This window comes from Cyanistes caeruleus, chromosome 4 (genome assembly GCF_971803275.1).
Source record: "Cyanistes caeruleus chromosome 4, bCyaCae1.hap1.1, whole genome shotgun sequence".
Classification (NCBI taxonomy): Eukaryota; Metazoa; Chordata; class Aves; order Passeriformes; family Paridae; genus Cyanistes; species Cyanistes caeruleus.
Genome location: NC_141704.1, coordinates 48,131,679 through 48,150,677, shown reverse-complemented (window position 1 = coordinate 48,150,677; position 18,999 = coordinate 48,131,679). Strand labels below are relative to the sequence as shown.

The following is an 18,999-nucleotide window of genomic DNA, read 5'->3' as shown; positions in this document are numbered from 1 at the left end:
TTGGAGTCTATGACATCTGAGTTAATCCTTTTTTCCATACAAGCTGAATTTGAAAGTTTGGATGTGACCAGACTCTTGGGCATGAGCTGGGTCACACTGAAAACAAACCAATCATCATGGCTCATCATAGACATGGTATTTGATGCTTTTGCATCTGTGGACTGATTCTTTATTTCACTAATTTAATTTCATGCTGTTTCAATTGCATGAAGATGTGCTCAAGTGGGCACAACCTGACCCTCTTTCCTTCCCACTGAGTGGCCTGAAATTAGGGCTCCTCTGCTGGTTCCCAGCTCCCAGCAAGATGGATCAGAGCACAGCCGGGGGGAGGATGCTGCAGCCTTGCTGTGTCTTTTCCTTACACCTGGGACTGAAAAAATGTTTGCTGATTCTCAGGAAAATGTGTTCCTACCCCATCCCATTTCCTGTCTGAGTGTCATGGCACTAGTCTTGGTCTCTAGTTTGCATTTGCTTCTTTCCTGTGTCTCCTTCATCAGGTTAAATGCCACAGCATCAGCTGCATATCTTGCTTCAAGGGCTTCATGGAGATTTTTGGGCTACTTTCAGATCTTCATTCCTCATCTCATTTGACCAAAAGTATTCTTTGTTTTTGCCAAATACTGTTACTATGCAACATAACAGCAAATAGCTGGGTGTGATGTTGGATGGGGTTTATTGCAACAGCTTTAACCATGATAAAAAGCATGTGCTTAATGTTATTTTTAGACCTGTGTATGTTAAGAGGTCCTAGAGTTTTAATCTAAATACGACTTTGTATAAACACACAGCTCTCAAGCACCTTAATATTGAGATCTGTATGTCTCCCCAGATTCAAGCTTGCTTACACAATGGAAATATCAGAGTTAAAGCAGAAATGAAGAAGTTATTTCATATTCCTTTGCTGGTTTTGTTTCTCTTCATGGAACACCTTTTTGGCAAGAAAATCACTAATGGGTGACTGATGGGTCCAGTAGACCAGTGAGTTGAGCTTCTGGGAGGTAGGGATCTCTGTGGTTCAGGCAAAGACTTGCAGCTGGCCTCATCCATCCATCCATCCATCCATCATCCATCCATTCAGGGGTCCCTGTGTACTGGTGCATATATTTCACTTCTGAGAAATCCCCTTTATCTCTTTGCCTTGACTTCTGTAGGGAACATGATGGGTATTGCACATCTCCCCCGTTTTTTTTCCTCTATCCCCTCTCCTTTTCATGTGTGTGTGTGTGTATCTGCATGCACACACACACACACACACACACACACACACACACACACTTGTTAACCTACACTTGAGTTTGTGTTCAGCAGTTGCACTCCTTCAAGTCAAGCAGCGCTCTCAGCTTTTTCTAGCACACAGCAATCTGTTTGACCTTTCCTGAAACTCTGGACTTAAGCTCAAGTTTCATTAATCCTAATGAACCAAGACTTCGCACTTGGGTTCCAAGATCCAGTGCTAGCAGGTGTGTAAGAACATAGAAGCAGCTTAGGTAGCATCTGAAGGGGTGGCTTGAGAGGTGACCCACAGCAATCTTCTCCTATTTGCTCTGCCCTTTCACAGAGATGAAACCTCCAAGAACAACACTGGAGGAATTGTCTTAGTTTCTTTTCCAAAAAGCATTTAATTTTTAAATCTGTTATTAATGAACTTTTAAACAGTGACTTCATTAATACTTAAACTACCACGAAGAGAGAGTTTTTAATCTGGAGTTGTGCTAATTTCTAGCTGACATCTCTTGACTTCTCTGCAAATCTGTTGCTTGTCTCACAGGACCACTCTGCCCTCCTCTGTGAGTATCAAAGGCAGCTGCTCTTATTGCAGCTTTTGTCACTGGCTGGAGAAAATTTTCCCAGTAATCCTGTTGGAGGCAGCAAACAACAAAGAAATGGCTAAACTGCAGCGATGCTGTCTATCCAAAAGGAAAGCCTCAGCACTTGGGTCACAGCAAAGCTATTTGTAAAATGTATGCAAATTCCCCAGTCTCCTGGCACAGGGGATCACAACGCTTTAACCCATGCTGCATTCACCTCCTGCCCAGCTCCAGCTCTATCTGCTGTCCACAGCGTGGCTCCCATGTAATGGCTTTTGTCATTCTCACTCCTGCATCTGCCTAGAGTCCTCGGAGATTTTAACTTAATGAAATCATTCTCTGCGTTTCAGAGGGAACTTGGCTTTTCCTAGTATCCCATGCTGCTGCCACACGCCTGAGGGCAGGAATTTCTATTCGTCATTCATCGTGAATACAAAAAGAGGATATCTATGCCACTAAGGGGACACTGCTCACATTTAAAATCTCAGATGCTCCCCTAGCATAGCTCAACTCCCCAGGGCACTGGCATCCGTGAAGTTGTGCTGGCAGAGACGCCAGCCCTCTTCATGTCACACTGGTATTTTTGGCATTTTAATGGCCTCTTGGGATCACACAGGGGTGGTGGTGAAAAAGAAAGGCTACCAGGGAATTACTGTAATCTGAACTACAGAGGAGAATGAAGGAAGGCAGCGTGTAAGATGATTGTCACAAAATTATATGTATTTTTGAGTAAAATTCACAGAAGTCGGTGGTTTTACTCACCACAGGATTCCAGTAAGAGGCAGACAGGTACACAACACTCACCAGAGATGGTTTCAGCTTCTGCCAATGGATTAAAAGATTTTTCCTTCAGAGAACAATATCCACCCAAAGAACTTCCATCACCAGGAAGCCCCTCATTGCACCTCACAAAGCCTCCAGTGTTGCTGGTGATGATGGGGTCTTTATGAGCACTGTGAGGACATTCCAGGTGATCCATAGCAATACTTTTCACTGGTGACCATGAGACCAAATTCATCCCTTCTTATATCACTTCATCCCAGAGATGGTCCACTGGGAAATGAAGATGAGAACCAATATTCTAATCCTGACAAAGCAACTCTTTTTGCCAACAGCCCTGGGATAAGAGGTGAATGAAGGCAGGACATGAACCACTGCCGATTGCCTTCACTTTCCTGGCTGCTAGAAGGAAAATCTGTCTTTATTTCCTTCTCTTTCCTTGGCTGATCAGTGGGGACAAGTTTGACCACTGCCTGTTTTCCACCAGCTCCTCTCCTCCCTGAGAGCTGAGTGCCCAGTGCTGCTGGCACTGGCAGCTGTGGGGCTAGGTGAAAAGAACTGCAGTCAGATTTCTGGTCTCCAGAAAATCTGCAGCCCTACATGAATAATAATTTATTTCAAAACTCTCTTTAAATATATTAATCCAAATGAGGTTCATTCCAGAAGAGCAGATCCTGGACATAATGCACTTAATTCTAAGTCACCAAAACTTAACTGAGAGGTCTCCAAGTAACCCAATCTCAGCAATCCCTGCTTTGGGTGGATAGTTGGACTTGATGACCTTTGCAGAGTTCCCTCCAGACTAAATTTTCCTATGAGGCTTCAACCACTTCTGTATGGCTCAGTCCAAGCAGCACCACCAAGCTTCCACAGATGCTGCACTGGGCTTTGGTGGCAAACAACAGCAGAATACCTTGGAGCTGACCTCAAAATTGCATTTGGACATGATAATCCATGCAGTACTAGCAAACTGCAAGATATGCTGTACTTTTCCAAAGACAAGAGTCTGGTGTTTGTGACCAAAACTGCTTCAGATCTGAAGCTGAAGCACTAGGATCTTGCTCTGGTTCTTGCCTCTGCCCCTTCTGTTTTTTAATAGCACTGTTATCCAGGAAGAATTATAATTCCTATAAACAGCACAGATTTCTTCTATTCCTAGGCCCTTTCAATTAGGCAAACAAAATTTCAAGTTCAGCAGCACCAGCAGATTGTGCACCATAGATCCTGATGGTCCTGGCCTGTTAGGTTTCAGCACAGTCCTTTTATGACCAAGCACCCTTTGCTACAGATCTATGGCAGGCCAGTAGCTTTGGAGAGCCTGGCTCGGTGCTCTGGCAGGCAGAGCCAGGAATAAGGACAGATCTGCTGATTCAGGATCCTACAAACATAGCTGATCTCATTGCAGTGAAAATAGGTCACTGATCACACATGGCCCGCATCCAAAAACTAGCCAGGAAAATTGAGTATCTGCTGGCTGAAAACTCTGTTTTACTTGAACTCACAAAAATAAAGCAGTCTGCTTTAATTTGTTTAAAACAGCCACCAGATTATGTGACCAGGACATGAAGACAGTGATCTCCCTTCAGTGTTACTTTTCAAGCAAGCAACTCATTTATTGTTCCAGCCCATCCTTTGCTTCCGTTCTCACACATTAAAATAGTGTGTAGTTCACACGTCTGTTTTTAACCTCAGTTACAGCAAGAAGGTCTGATTGCTAAAGAAAAAAATAGCATTAGCCTATATATTGATGACACTAACTTCTTTTATAGGCTTCTGTCTAGTGAAACAAATCAGTTAATATTGCCATAATTAGATCTTTGTAAGTAAAAATAACATGACAATTCCTGGTTTAGGGTTGGGGTTTGTGGGTTGGGTTTTGGTTTTGTTTGGGTTTTTCTGTTTGTTTTGGTTTTTTGGTTTGGTTTTTTGTTTGGTTTTTTATAAGACAAAAACCTTCTTTTCTTTTTAGATTATTCTGAATTTTCTTTTTGAGCTGGTTGCCCATGCTGACATCCTGAATAATTTAATGGGAGAGCACTTAGACTGCAGCAGGGCTGAGAGTTACTGATGTGGAATAAGTGTACCCTGATGTTCTACAATGTGCATGGTGGGAGGGAAAGTCCAATCAATATAAATGAATCCCTTTTTCCATTGAATAAATGCTGTCTCTCTCAGTCAGCAACTGGGGAGAATATGGATGCTTTATAGAGATAAGTTCTACTAAAATGTTAAATCTGTCTCTCTTTAACAGATCAGATCAGGCCCATTTCTTTTGCTGATCATCAGCTGTTAAGCAGGAGTGGTCTTCACCTTCAATTGTGGACTGAGTGGTGACATGCTCATGTGAAAAAGGTTATTAAAACGTGAGTAATTGTTGTTAGAGTGGTCAGAAATAATTGCTTGTACAATTGAACTGAAAATCCAAAAGAGGCTGGTAAAAAAATTGCAATGCAAGTTTGTAGAAATTTTTTCAGCACATATGCTCTTTATTATTCACAAGCTACATTAAAGGAAAGGTAATACCTGAGAGAAGGTAATTCAGGAACAGAGACTAGCTCACAGGAGCCCTGGAATTGCTTCTGTGCCATGTTACAGGCAGTAGCTGTAAGGTCATTTTTGTTCTCCTTCCACTGGCACTGGTCCTTCTTGTGCTCTGGGGGAGAATTGCTCCTTGCTCCTCCTGCTCTCCATCATTGCTGCTCTGGGCCCCATTCCTTGTGTGCTGCTTCCCATGCTAACCTCCCAGGGAGCTGTTTCCCATCTGGAGAGGTCCTGTGCTTGGCCACACTACCCAACAAACAGATTCACAGCAGTCCCTGCCAGGGAAGAAGGGAGAGCAGAGGAAAATGGTATGCCTTTCCAGCAGCTCAGGGTTCACCAGACAGAGCTTAGCTTTCATGTACAAATAAGAGGTTTTGTGACTGTGAGAGTCTCTCTGGTGGCAGATGATTCTGGTGGTCCCTTAAGGCTGATTCAGCCAGCAAAGACAATTTTTGATGGATTTTGTGTGCCTGACTGGCTCTTGCTGGAATCTCACACTAAGTGAAAACAAGTGATTTCTTACAGGCTACACAATTCTAAGAGTAACTTTATGAGAAGTGTTCATCAAGCGTGTAATATAAGCATATTTTGAACTCACTGATTTAATAACAAGCTGTATATGGATACCATAAAATAATTCACAGTGAGATAAAGGCCTGAACAATTCAGACGAAGAACTGAAATCAGACCTGAGACTGATTTCGAGTGTCTTCACCTGTCAAGTCATATTCCAGAGTTAGAGCCTTATCTGACACAATTTAAACCTTTCTGCCTTACATCATCTGAAGCATACCTAGGGTTACATGTAATATCTGTAACCTCTTTTCAGGAGTGACCATGCTGCAGCAATAAAGGGATTTTCAGCAAAGGAAAACTCACACTCCCTTAGGAGGGCCTGCAGGCCCTCTAGGAGCAGGGCAGTATGGCCTTGGGTGAATTAATTTGTATTTTCTTTGGCATGTGCATACATAAGGATATATTTAGGCCTCCTTTTTATTTGGTTAGACAGGCAAGGTTTAAGAGAGAGCAGTGGAGGAACAAACCCCAGAAATGTTGGAGCCCAGTGCAAGGTAGGAATAAGTTGCCTTTAGAAAGTGTCTCCTGAGCAGCTGAAGAAAGTTAAAGAAGGCAGCTGGAAACAGCAAGCCCCAAGCAAAATAACCTCAGTGGTTATCCTGTGGGGCATATCAGAGCAAACCTCAAATGACACCCTGTAAATAAATCTCCAGCACTGACTGCCAAATACACATACATCAAAAGTCAAGCCCTTGTCCATGGACTCACGTAACACAGTCTCAATGGAGTTTGTCTTTTCTGCCCTCTTTTAACCCAAAACAAAGTTGTTGCACAAGACTGTGAATCAGTTCTAACATACCTCCTGTGCTGGGTTGTCAGCCAGTTACTGGCAGTTCTCACTGATTTTTTTTTCTCTGCAATATGCACGTTTCTGCACAAGCACATTCAAAAGCATTTCCAATTCCAACTTAAATCCACAAATCTGGTGAAATTCTAAGTTAAGCTCAATGCCCATAACACTTGTCTTATGACATCAACTGGTTAAAGCAATTCATCTTTTTATGAACCTTTGATGAAGGGACTTCTGTTACAGGAGAAATGTGCTGGATTTCATGCTTTGAGCATTCCATCTGACTTCTTAATGTTGCTATAAGGCAGAGCAGCTTGTTTTGTAATCCTAAATAAAATAATAAGCATTCCGCCTGATACTGTATCAGCATGTAATTCTGTAATAGCTGCTCTCCAAGAACCTTCAAATGCCTTATAAATCCTGTCTTGACTCCACTGCCATGATTTAGAAGTAGGTAAATGTTGTTGTTTACCTGTCAGCACAGAGAAAGGCCATTCTAGGGAGTACCCTGTCCAAAACCATGAGTAGTTGTGCAGGGAAAGGGGCTGGGCTCATTCTCTCTTTTCTGGGTTAGACCTTGTACCTGGGAGTTCAAAATAGGTTATTTATAAACTGCAAGTGGAAACATTACAGTTTATCTTGTGACAGATATTTGAGGCTTTCAAAAAGGGTTAGGAGGATGGGGTCCAGTGCCAGAATACATCTCAGGGATTTTTCTACAGTTTCTTTTGTAGCCTTGAACGAGACAGTTTAATGCCTAAATGGCATAAATAAACATAGGTGTGTATTAGAACATAAATAATATTTTCCAGTTCAACAGATCCTGGAAAGATTTCCTCTAATGTAACATGGTGTCAGCTGGTCTGGCAAGGACAAATTCACTAGTGGTTCCCAGCTTCTGGAAGCAGTATGCAGGGGTTTATCTGTGTACAGAGAGGAAAACACCTCACTTTTTTTCCTTGATATTTCCTCAGTCTCCAAACAGATGATGGTTTCTTTGTGGCACAGCTTTCTGCTCCAGACTGCCAAAAAGTGTCCTTCATTGCAAGCCTACAGTTTTGCACAGAACATCCTTATTTTCATAAGGGGCAGAGAATGTGATCAAACTTATCCACTTGCTTTGTTTGCACACATACTGCTTTCCACTGCAGGAGAACCAGCTGAAGATATGGACTGATAGTCAAGTTGTTTGGTCTTATCAAAACAAGCAGCTTTTCCACTGAGGTATTAGGAAAGTGGTTAAATGAAAACATTTGCTGTGTTGCCTTTCTGAACTTCTAACTGGGTTTCACTACCCTTGTAGATGTACAACTAAAGCAGTTGTGAGGTCTCCTCGTGCTGCTGGTTTGTGGATGGGGATGCTGTCTTGCAGCAGACAGCTGTGCCATGTTCTTTGCTGCTCTGGGTCACTGCAGGAACTACAAACACAGGAGAATGTTACTGAAAAGTTGGTCTTTGGACTGAATCTGGTACAGTCATCTGTGTTTTACGCCTTCAAAAGAAATTAATTTTAAAGGTATAGGTTTTTGGGGCATTTGGGGTTTTTGCTGTTGGTTTGGTTTCTTGTGGGTTTTTTTTTGTGTTTTGGTTTTACTTTGGGGTTTTTCAAATTAAAGAAAAAAGGAAAAAACAAGCAAACAAACCCATGAAACAGGAATATTGCTGCTGGTGAACTCTAGCTTATGTTCAATGACTGACATGTCTGAAGGTAAACAGGCAGGTTCCCCCACACCCAGCCTATCCTTCCCCTCCAGAAGCTAACATTGCTTGAAAGAGATGCCAAAGCAGCTGACACCAGAATGACAAGTGGATACGTAATGTCACACTGCTGGGGAGCAGAGGGCAGAGGCAGCCCAGCTGGGAAGACCAGTGGAGCAGTGCAAGGCCAGCTCTGCCTCACTGGATGTCTGCAGGACAATGATCTGTCTGGCCAAGAATAGAAATGCCCAAACTGCTCCTCTTTTAACTGGGGTGCTGTGCTTTCATAACAGCTCATGACAGGTCAGGTTTTGCAAAGGGAATCTTGTCTGTGGTTGGTCCAAAAGGAGGAGGGTGATACTGGGGGACTTGAAATGACAATTGTATTGATAATGCTGGTGGTCACTGAGGGAATATCAGCCTGTGAGCAACAAGCAATTTCTGCCTCTGCACATTTCACCCCTGCTGCCCTCTCCTCTCCCCAGGGCGGGGGCCTTGGGCTCTCTGGCCTGTCACCCTTCATTGACCAGCCAGTCTGCCTGAAGTGACTGTAGGGTGGCTGTGCATGTTCCCAAAGGCACGGCCGCTCCTCCAGCCTGAGCCACAGCAGACACAGCCTGAGGCTGACCTGGGGCAGGCAGGAAGCTGCTGCTGGCAGCAGGAGCCTAAGGCACGGTTTTGCCCTGAGAGAGGCTGTTCCAAGAAAAGCACAATGATGTCCCTGGGCACGTTTGAGAGATAGCTGAGACTGGAAAAGAACTAGGAGCATGACCATCATCTATAGGAATAATTCAAACAAACGAAAGAACTCAAATTTTCTGACCTTTCCATGCTTCACTCTTCACTGTATTTACTAAGTCATACCATAGTAATGAAATACTAGTAAAGCAGCATTAGGATCTTCAGAAAGATCCATTCTGAAGCTGGCTATTTCAGCAGTGGCTGATGAAATGATGCTCAAATGGTTTACTCTAGTTGGCCATTGCCAAGGACACAGTATTTTCATGTTGAACTTACAGGAGGAAATGCATTATTTGTTTGCTTGTTTGTTTGTTTGTTTATTTATTATGGAATTGAGTTGTTTTTCACACACTTGGTGATGTGGCTGTGGGGAAATGACTGTCATGGTGGAACTGAAAAGTTGCTGTCAAAGCCAGTGTCTGTTTGGGAGGAGTGGGGTGGAGATTACACACACCCCAAAATGCTCACACGGCTTAGCAGTGCACACTTCTAGCTAGGATAACAAAGGCTTTCACTGTGCTATCCTCTCTGAGGGGATTAAATACCAAGCTGTAAAGCCTTTTGACTTTGCTTACAGCTTAAAACGTGATTATTTCTTTTATGTGCAGTGGAACAACTACCATGAGCAATTTATCCTCATAAAAAGGTATCCAATGACCTAGTGATTGGAGTTTGGATCCCTGCTTTCAGAAGAAGTTTAAGAAGAGTGTGGGACTTGAACCTGGCCACCCATTATTTCTGTCAACATTGCTGTCACCTAATATCTGATGTGAAGCCCATTGCTGTCTCCTTTTTCCCAGCTCTGTGACTTCAGTCCAGGAGAGGACTCACAGCTAAAGATCCTTAACAGTGTTAAGTATCTAGCTGCCCAGAGGGAGCACAGCATTTGTTTTTAGGTGGCTGACTTTTGGAGTGTCGCCAGGTGCTGCAAGGAGAAGCAGGGATTCGATGGAATGTGACAGCAATGAGACTAGAAATTGGAGTTTCCATCCTTCTCCTAGGAGCATAACTTCAAAAGCCATCTTTGAAGCCATCTTAGAAGCTGTCTGAAATGAATGCTGGGATGTGCCTTCACTTCAGCAGGAGTCATGGCCTGTATGTGTTTATACTACATGCAAGTCTGGATAGCAGGGCTCCAAAGGTTAAAATCTGTTGCTGACACCCAATAAAAGGAAAGGTGAGGCCTCTGCAGGGATGCAAAGAGGGCAGCTTCACTAGCAAAGCTAGCAAATAGATCAGTACAAACATGCTGGTGTTCCCATCTGCCAAGCTGGGGTTGTGGTAATGAGCACTTGTGCAGAAGAACAGGTTTTATCTCAATGGATAGACAGGCAGAGCCACCTCTTGGCTTTGCCATTGGTTTGACCTGTGTCTGTCAACACGATTCACCCCAAAACTGAAGCTCAGATGCCCAGCCAGGCTGGGAGTGTGTAGGCTGGTGTTATGGGCCCTGGAGAGAAGGAGGCCCCATGGCATCTCCCATGGAGACTGCATTGGCAGTCTCACAACATAAAAAGATCCACAGCCAGATTTTGTGCAAGTTTTTGCTCCTAGAAACCCCTATATAGTTCTCAGGCTTAAAGAGTTACCTCACTAAGACCCCTGTGTGGCTGTAAATGATATTTGTGTCCACAGTGGCAGTAAATATTTGGTTTTGGGTTGGTTTAGTGTGACTGAGGCACACAGAGGAAATTACTGAGAAAATAACAGGTTAGTGTGTGACAAGCAAACTGTGCTTAAGCAGTAAGGCAAAACTGATCAATTTTGGACCAAAATGTCATGGTGAATGTGCAGTACAGGCATAAGGGACGAGACCAACAGGGTGGATTTTATAAATCCCTCATTTATTTGGTAATTGACCTTCCAACCATATAGAGGCAGACTGAAATACCATTGCAGTTTTTCTCTTTTTTCCTACACTTCTTTAATCGTGTATAATCTAGAAATAGATAAGACAGCAGATTTTTCAAATGGTCATTTCACAGTAAAAACTTGATCTAAGAGCTTCCCTACTTGCTGAAACATCTGTGGGCTGCTAACTTTTTGCTGTGTGCAGCCACTTGAGGACAGGCTGATAAACCACAGAGCCTGTAATTTGTCACCTTAAGTTTCCATGGCGTTTTTTTTGTCTGCCACCTGAATTCTCCCAGGCTTGCTTTGTGCCTAAAAAGTAAGCAATTCATTCACTTTAAAGCTTGAATGAAAGCTCTTTAACTAGGTTTTACTTATGGAGGTGGGTTTTTCCACAAAAAAAAAAAAATTAAATATGAAAATTTGAAAATTTGCCATTTTAAGATCAAGTGATGAATGAGCTTTTTAACTTGGCAGTGAAATGCCCAGGGACTAAGCTGCCACAGGCATTAGAGATACCAGAAGCAGCAACTCTCAGAGGCCACTTGGACTGCCTGGTTTTTATAACCCACCAAACCTCTGTTGGTTAGGAACCCATTCCCTTTCCCTACTGATGTGAATCAAAGACAATGTGGAAGATATCATTCAAATAGCTGTGATATGAGAGGATGAGAAAAACTGGGAACTAGTGCCTGGTGTTCTGGGGAGATGACAGAATTTGTAAGGCATTGAAAAACAAGCTCTGATTGCCCAGAGAGCTTTCCTTGCCTGCACTCACCAGAGAGGAAGGGACGAGCAGCATCTGTCACTGCTGCAGTGCAGGCAGCACTGGGAAGGGGTAAGCTGGAGGCTTAAAATCAGACAATTTCTAAAATAGATGCCCAGCCTGACTGCATGGCCTCACATATCATCAATTTAGATTTTTATCAGGGCTATTTTTCTGCACTGAGAGGCTGGGTTCCCTCCTCGCCTGCTTCCCCTAAGTTAAAAACACTGAATAAAGGTCTTGGAAGGAAGAGCTGCCAGTGTTTAAGCACGAGGAGGGGTTGCTTTTCCCCATTTGTTCTTTTTCAGTACCATAAAAAAAGGGGAGAAGGGTGGTTTGGGGCAGTCTTGAGAGCACAGCTCCTAAGGCAGCCAGATTTTCAGTCTGGAGGTGCACTGTTCTGTCTCACCTCTCTTTCTCACCTAGAGGCAACTCACATGTGCAACAATTCAGACAAGCGGTGGGTTGGAGGGAGCATGAAAAATGCCAGAAATGTCAGAAGGCTTAAATTCTCTTCCTTACCAGGATTTGTAGTCATTACAGCTCCCTTCCTCCATAACAGCATCCCACTGGTGACCTGGTCACACAGAGCAGTGTTCATCAAATTTCAGCACTCATTACATGATTAAGTACCAGTTTTGTTCCTGCCTACCTATTTTATTGCCCAGCCATACCATCGCAGCTGGGTTCAATGCAGGCACCTGCCATCACACCCTGGGAGCAAAAAAAGATGTGACCCTTCCTGGACAAAGTAGTTTATGAAAAGGATGTTTTGCTATGAAGCCCTTGACAGGCCACAAATTCATTAATATACAAGTTATATTATTTGAGTTCATTTTTGCAGAGTTCATTTTATCATGTTTTACCACTTATTGAATGAAATTCAATTGTTATTGAACTTCATTTTTTCTCCAGGCACTGGAAAACAAATGCAAATTTCGTGAGGAGGAGGTGATTTAGAGATGGTTTGAAATTGCTATGCTTCAGATGTGTTGTCATGCTGCACCTTTATCTTGGGTGTCCTTTTTCACTAGTTCAGTAAACTAAATACATGAGAAAAAAAAAATTAAAAATCCCTGCTCTTACTTTGTTTCTCCATCTAAAATTACCTCTAACTTTTCTTATAAAAATACAAAATGTAAATGCACTGTTCAAGCATGGAAAATAAGAACCCTTTCTATGCAAGGGGAAAGCAGACTAATCAAAAGCAATAAAAAAAGAAATTTATTCCTATTTTTTTGCAAAGAGGTTACTGATTGTTGGCTTTAGAGCTGCTCCACAGAATTTTCAAATTAAAAAAATTCAAAACACAATAAAATATAATTTTTGGGTCTATGTCAACCTTTAAATTTTAGACTATTTGCTGTTGATTGGAGAATATAATCTGAAATAATGTAGTTTTTTCAACAATAATTTTGACTTCCTTTTGTTTCAAAGTATTTGAAAATGTCCTATTGAAATGATCCAGACTGATATGTTTCCACAGTGAGCATAGCTCAACACCTTATTTCCCTTTGCTTTTCAGAAGAAATTTATTCCGAATTGGTGTTTTCAGGCATCATGGTTGTGAGCAAGACACAAAAACATTGTCAGAAAGGTTTTACCTGTCTTTTTCCTATTCCTTGGAGCAATACAGCCATGCCTGCAAGAGCTGACATGGTCAGAACCCGCAGGCAGGTGCTGTGTTTGTACCAGCCTCTTACTGCTCGTGGCCTCCTGGGCTCCCACAGGGTTCATGGCCTGGCTGGGGGAGCACTGAAAGTCAAGGCTCTCTGTGTTGTTAAAAACAACATGAAAGTCAGTGAGCCACATGTCTTAACTGCTACTTGTTGATTTAGAGCTTATTTTCTTATCAGGGGCTAGTAAGGTGAAAGGCAAGTTTGGGTAGAGGAGAGAAACTGAGCACAGCTCAACTATTGACATAACAGGAGTTACATCGATTATTTGGACTTTGAGAGTGAATTTACCTTTAAAGGAGAAAAAGCAGAATTGATACCAAAAAAAAAAAAAAAGAGAGTTGTTTTTTTTACTGCCTCTATTGACAGTAAAAAAACAAACAGAAGGATTAAGGTTCCAGGCTATGTTAAATAACTGTGCTTGTGAAGCAATAAGTGAAATTCTGCTGAAATCATTTACTCAGAAAAATAAGTGCCCTGTCAGGTTTTATTTTAGTGGTCAGTTACCCTAGCACAGAAAGTGTAAAGCTTGAGGAGTGAGCCTTACCCTGAACACCTGAAGCAGCTCTCAGCAACAAGTGGAGTGAAACTGGAGCAGTGCCAAGGGAGCCTGGCAGTCTGGCAGCTGCCCAAAGGAAGGAGAAGGCTGGTACAGACAGCCCTGCTGCTGGGGCAGAGCTATTGCTGAGACATCACTAAGCCATGACAATAAATGATGATGTTCTCATCTGACTGCTGCAAAGCGTTCTGAGAAAGGAGCCTCTGACTGTAAAAGCTGCCTTGCCACTGGAGCTTTTTCACCAAAACCAGCTAAGTCTATGTTCCATGTGAACTATGGACATGGCAAGCCCAAGCCCACCAGCCAATCTCCCAGACTGGTGGCAGCCAGATTGGCTCCCATGTGCCTGGGCTGCACCAGAGAGCTTTCAGTGGTGCTGCCTGCCAGTGTTCTGCTAGTCAGAGAAAAAAGGAAAAGCTGCATGTTCTCAGACATGGTTGCTCTCCCCTGCAGATGGGAGGACACAGAACATGTCCTCTTGCCCACCCTGGGTGTTAAGGGTTTGGGAGAACCCTGCATGAGGCAGTTGTACAAAAACAGCTTGGTTTTGAGAGAAATGGTGCACATTGATGGCAGCCTGCCTGGGCTCAGGTAGGCATCATGAATCCACATGACTTATTTTAACCTCTGTTGGGCAGCAATTTCTCATTGCAACACTCAGAGGAGTTTTTATTCTCTTATTTTGCCTTTCATGAATGTTTGCCAAAGAGCAAACCCCGTGCCTGCTGCTACTGACCACACGTGCCAAGCATGGGCAGTGTTTAGCATCGCTCTTGTGAGCCTGTGAGCCCCCTGGATGTCACACCACAGGGCCTGGCTTCTGCTGGAAACCAACCAGTGCTTGTCCATGAGCATAGCAAGGAATTAATTAGCATTTGAACTCAGTTTATTTGTAGTTTATTTCAAATCCAGCAGTGTTTTTTTCATAGGATTTTTGAGCTAAGAGGGAAAGATGCCCCAGATGCACAGCATTATGTTGATTTGATTCAGCTTCTGGGAGGAGGACAGACATCATAGTTTGCAGCATGTTTCAGCATTGCTATTCAAGACCAGAGTCAAATAAAAACTATTTAGATATTTGGTTTTTTTTTCTTGTTTGCTAATTCAACGTGAACAGTTGGAATTGCCACGTAAAGGCCAATGTTTTTATTTCATGTTAGTGTATCTACAGCACAATGAAGGGAGCAGAGCTGAGCTGCACCTCACAGAGATGCAGCTCCATGGGGAGGCCCACACTGCAGAGCAGGGTTGGTACCACACATCCTGCAGCAGAGTGTCAAAGCTGAGCACAGCACTCTGGCCCTGATCTGAGGGATTAGTGTTTGCTGGATTAAGCCTCTGCCATGCAGCTTGTGCCACCCTCTGCCAAACAAACAAATAAAAATTACTAGATGAAAAGTATTGAGACACCATTCTTCCGCAATGCATGTATACAAAAATGACACCGTGGAGGCTATCTGGCTATCTTCTGTCGGGTCATCTTGTTAATGAAATAACTCAAGGAGAAAAATAAGAGATCAGTGCAATCCCAGAGCTAGTGACTAATTCACACACACATAATTCTGTGGTCTCATAGGAAATCTGTCCTTAGTTTAAGACTTGGCAGTAGGTCAAAAGAAAAGTTATTGAATCTGTAGAAAACTCCAAAACAGTGAGGTAAATCTGTCTTCTGATTACTAGCAGGTCTGCAAATGTTAACACAGTCTTTGTTTACGTATTATATCCCTGGAGAGGCACACCTGATATTAGCAATAGAGCCCCCTTTTCTCCTTTGGGTCAGGTCACCCAGTTTCATGTTTCTTACTTGCCTTGCAGATGCACTTAGCTGGAAGCTCTGGAAATTTTCATATGGTGATTAAAAATCCTTCTTTTTATTATTTTAGCTACTCTTGGTGTATATTGTGACCTCACTCCAAGACCCCTTCTTTTATAGCAGTCTATCCTGACCAGCATTTCACTATCAGCTGAGGCATTTAAGCAATAACTAAATTAATTTATCCATCCTGCCTTATAGACTTGGCAACTTTTGCTTTCATCATTATCATCCAGGCCTGCCACTATTAAATAGACCTCATGTCAAACCCTCTGGTACTTTACTAATACTATCCTTCTCATCTGGAAAGGCTAATCTTGTTTTTCATGCTGGGTCAAAGACAGCTTCTGTTCTCAAATGTCAAGAAGCCAGCTTAGCACACCTTTGGCTTTGAACTGCTGGACTGGAAATGAATGACTGCTCTTCTGGGCAGGAAGCCTGAAAAATCATTGTCTCTTTCTTAGTCAGAAGAATCCCCAGGATCTTAAAGCAGTTCTCCTTATGTATGTGCTGTCTTCTTACCCTGAGCTCAAGTATTTACCAAATGTTCATTAAATGCTTGCTCTACCTTGAGTTTCTCTAATTTAGCATTTGTTTTTTTATTGTTCTGAAGTTGCGCGCCACACAGATCCTGGCATCCTGTACTATTCTTCTTCTATTACCTGCATTACCGATACAAGAAGGGATTTTGCAGTTTGTGGTGTCAGTAGTATAAAACATTTAGAGAAATCTGTGATTCACTCAAAATACCAAAGGACAGTTTGGCTGTAGCAGGGAAATATGTGATTATTCACTTTCTGTACTGTGAGGAGCTTCTTGAACAAGGTGGGCTTTGCACTGTGGTAGTCATGAACACCCTCCTGTAATTTTCATTCTTTAAGAATAGAAGATACATGTTAGACATCTCAAAATTGCCCTTGGATTTGGACACTGGATCACTGGGGTTTTTTTTTCAAAATCCTAGCCAAATTATGGTCCATATATTCCTTTATACTCCTGCAGTATCTCAGAACTGCTGTCAAAGCCTGGGCCCTATTGTGCTCAGTATCATATAAAAGGGGAATAAAAAGAAAATATGTGCCCTGGGTCATCCACAGTTAATTCTGGGATAAATCTGAAGCAGACACTGTGAGACACCTCTGACTTGTTTTTAATGAAAAACTGTTTCTTTTTCATTCAGAGCAGCACAAGGAAAACATACACATTTCAAGCCATTTCTCACTATATATAAATTGTAGGATGTGTTTGATAAGTAATACGCTTTAGCAATGGAGTGAAAATAACATGCTGCTTTAGTCACCTTAGAAATGGCATGAGCAGCATCTAGTAATCCTTCCATGTCCGGATATTCCAGTTATTCCAAAAGCCCATACTCGATTTCTGTACACAGCTCTCTTGGATATTATACTCTTTCATCAAAATGGCATTTTGCCCATATGCCCATATTTAAGAAACTGTGACAGCTGGATACAGACAAACAAGAGAGGATGCCTTCACAACTGTGTGTAGGCTGTTTTCTGTAAAGGACTGACCCATTCCATCAGCTGTGGGAGGAGAGCGAAGCTGAGGAAAACCGGAGAGATGTGAATATGTGTTTTGAATGCAAAGTGCCTCCTCTCCAAACCTTTCCCTGCTGATACCCGAGCCCAGCTGGAGTCCAGGGCAGGATCCTCCTGCTACCACATCTCCCCCATGTCCTGCCAGCCCCAGCCCTGCACCCCTTCCAGCACTGCATCACTTTATAGATGGGCAGGGGCTTGAGTCAATGTTTTCTAGTATTTTGATTTTTTATAGAGATCTCCATATTTTTTATTTCATCCTTTTATTCACAGAGACCTTTTTCTCGGTCTCAGCTGCAGGACACCTATTGGTCTCTGTTGGCTGAGGTTGCAGGTCACCTCCTATAGAAATATTTGGGCTGCAACCACAGCTGCCCCTCCTCAGGCAGTCCCTTCATACCATTTTGGTGGCACTGGCAGGACTGAGAAGGGCAACTCCCATTTCTTTTTTTTCAAGCTCTCCAGGACTTGTTCTATTATTTTCCCTCATCTACTATTATGTGCTCAACAGGACACAGACCCAGTTTTTGGACTGTGATGCTGTAATCCCCTTGTTTTTCATGATGGGGGCCTAGTTCAATGGCACCTCTTGTAAGCAAAGGTGTGCTGAGGAGGAGAGCATGGGAGATGTCCTAGGCACACAGTGCCTGCCTAAGATGTGTCACAAAGCAACATTTCTCTGGTGGCAGCTTTCCAAATGGCAGAACTGTTACCTTGACATCCACACCTTAAGCGCACAGTGGGAGAGAAGAGCTCTTCATGAATGTCAGTAAGGTGAGCTCTGGGATTGCTCTTCCAAACCTGAGGAAAAATTGTGGCTTTGCAGCCCACATCCTACCAGTTTCACTTGTCCCTTCACAATGCTCCAGTGAGGGTTTGATTGCTGCCTTTCTCCCAGGTATCTCATACAATTAGATACAGATCTGAGACAACACAGCACAGAGGTCTTCCCAAGGCATTTTACTGGCCTTGGCCACACATGAAATGTCCACCTCTGGACAGAGAGTAGAAGACAAAAATCAGCAAATATCACAGAAAGGGAAGCAGCAATTCCAGCTTATTTTTAGCACAAAGATGTCAGAAGATCTGCACACCCCAGCAGGACACACAGAAATCTGGTGTCCCAACTCACAGCCAAAACACACAGACACACAGACACACAGACACAGACACACACACACACAAGTGTGCCCACAATGGAAGACACAAATCACTCTGGAGCAGTACCTAGGTAGGGGTTTGATTTATGAAATAGGGCAGACAAATTTACACCAGACCTCTCCTTTTCCTAAGAACCAAGAGATGCTTGCAGGCTTTCCAGTGCCCATGTGTCACCTCTCTATCATACAGCCTTCCCAAATCCTAGCAGTTACATGTCTTGAAACTTCTGCAGGTTTGGATTTCACCTGATGTTGCTTGAATCTTGATGCACCATTGAGTACTTCGGCAGGTGCTAACGCTGCCCTCCCAGTGAGCACTGCAAGTGTTTCCTCCTCCACACTGTCTGGTTATCACTGGCAGGAGCCAACAGATGCCCCAGGTGAGTCACCTGGCTGCTCCAGTGCTGTGTGTCTGGGCTCACCCTGATGAAGTGACACTAATTATCTCACTGGCGTGACGCAAGGACCCACGCACTAAGTATAGAGAAGAGAACAGATTACATTGCAGGAATGATTACAGAAGCCCTCTCAGATATCCACCTACCCACAGGTATGTCCACCTGCTGCTGCTCTGTACACCTGTGGTGCATCAGCAATGTGTGATGAACAATTTAGGGTGTGTGGGATCCTCCCAGGGATACTGTCAGCAAATAAAAGGCAAACAGAGCCCTGCCTTCTCTT

At 43.1% G+C, this 18,999-nt stretch overlaps 1 long non-coding RNA gene across 1 annotated transcript; it reads left to right on the top strand.

Annotated features, from left to right (window-relative positions):
* The first annotated feature begins 2,755 nt into the window (after positions 1-2,755).
* LOC111937184 (uncharacterized) lies at positions 2,756-6,851 on the top strand. The gene is made up of 3 exons (XR_002868479.2): positions 2,756-2,937; positions 4,840-4,951; positions 6,135-6,851. It is a non-coding gene; the product is annotated as an uncharacterized LOC111937184 (long non-coding RNA).
* The last annotated feature ends 12,148 nt before the right edge of the window (positions 6,852-18,999 follow it).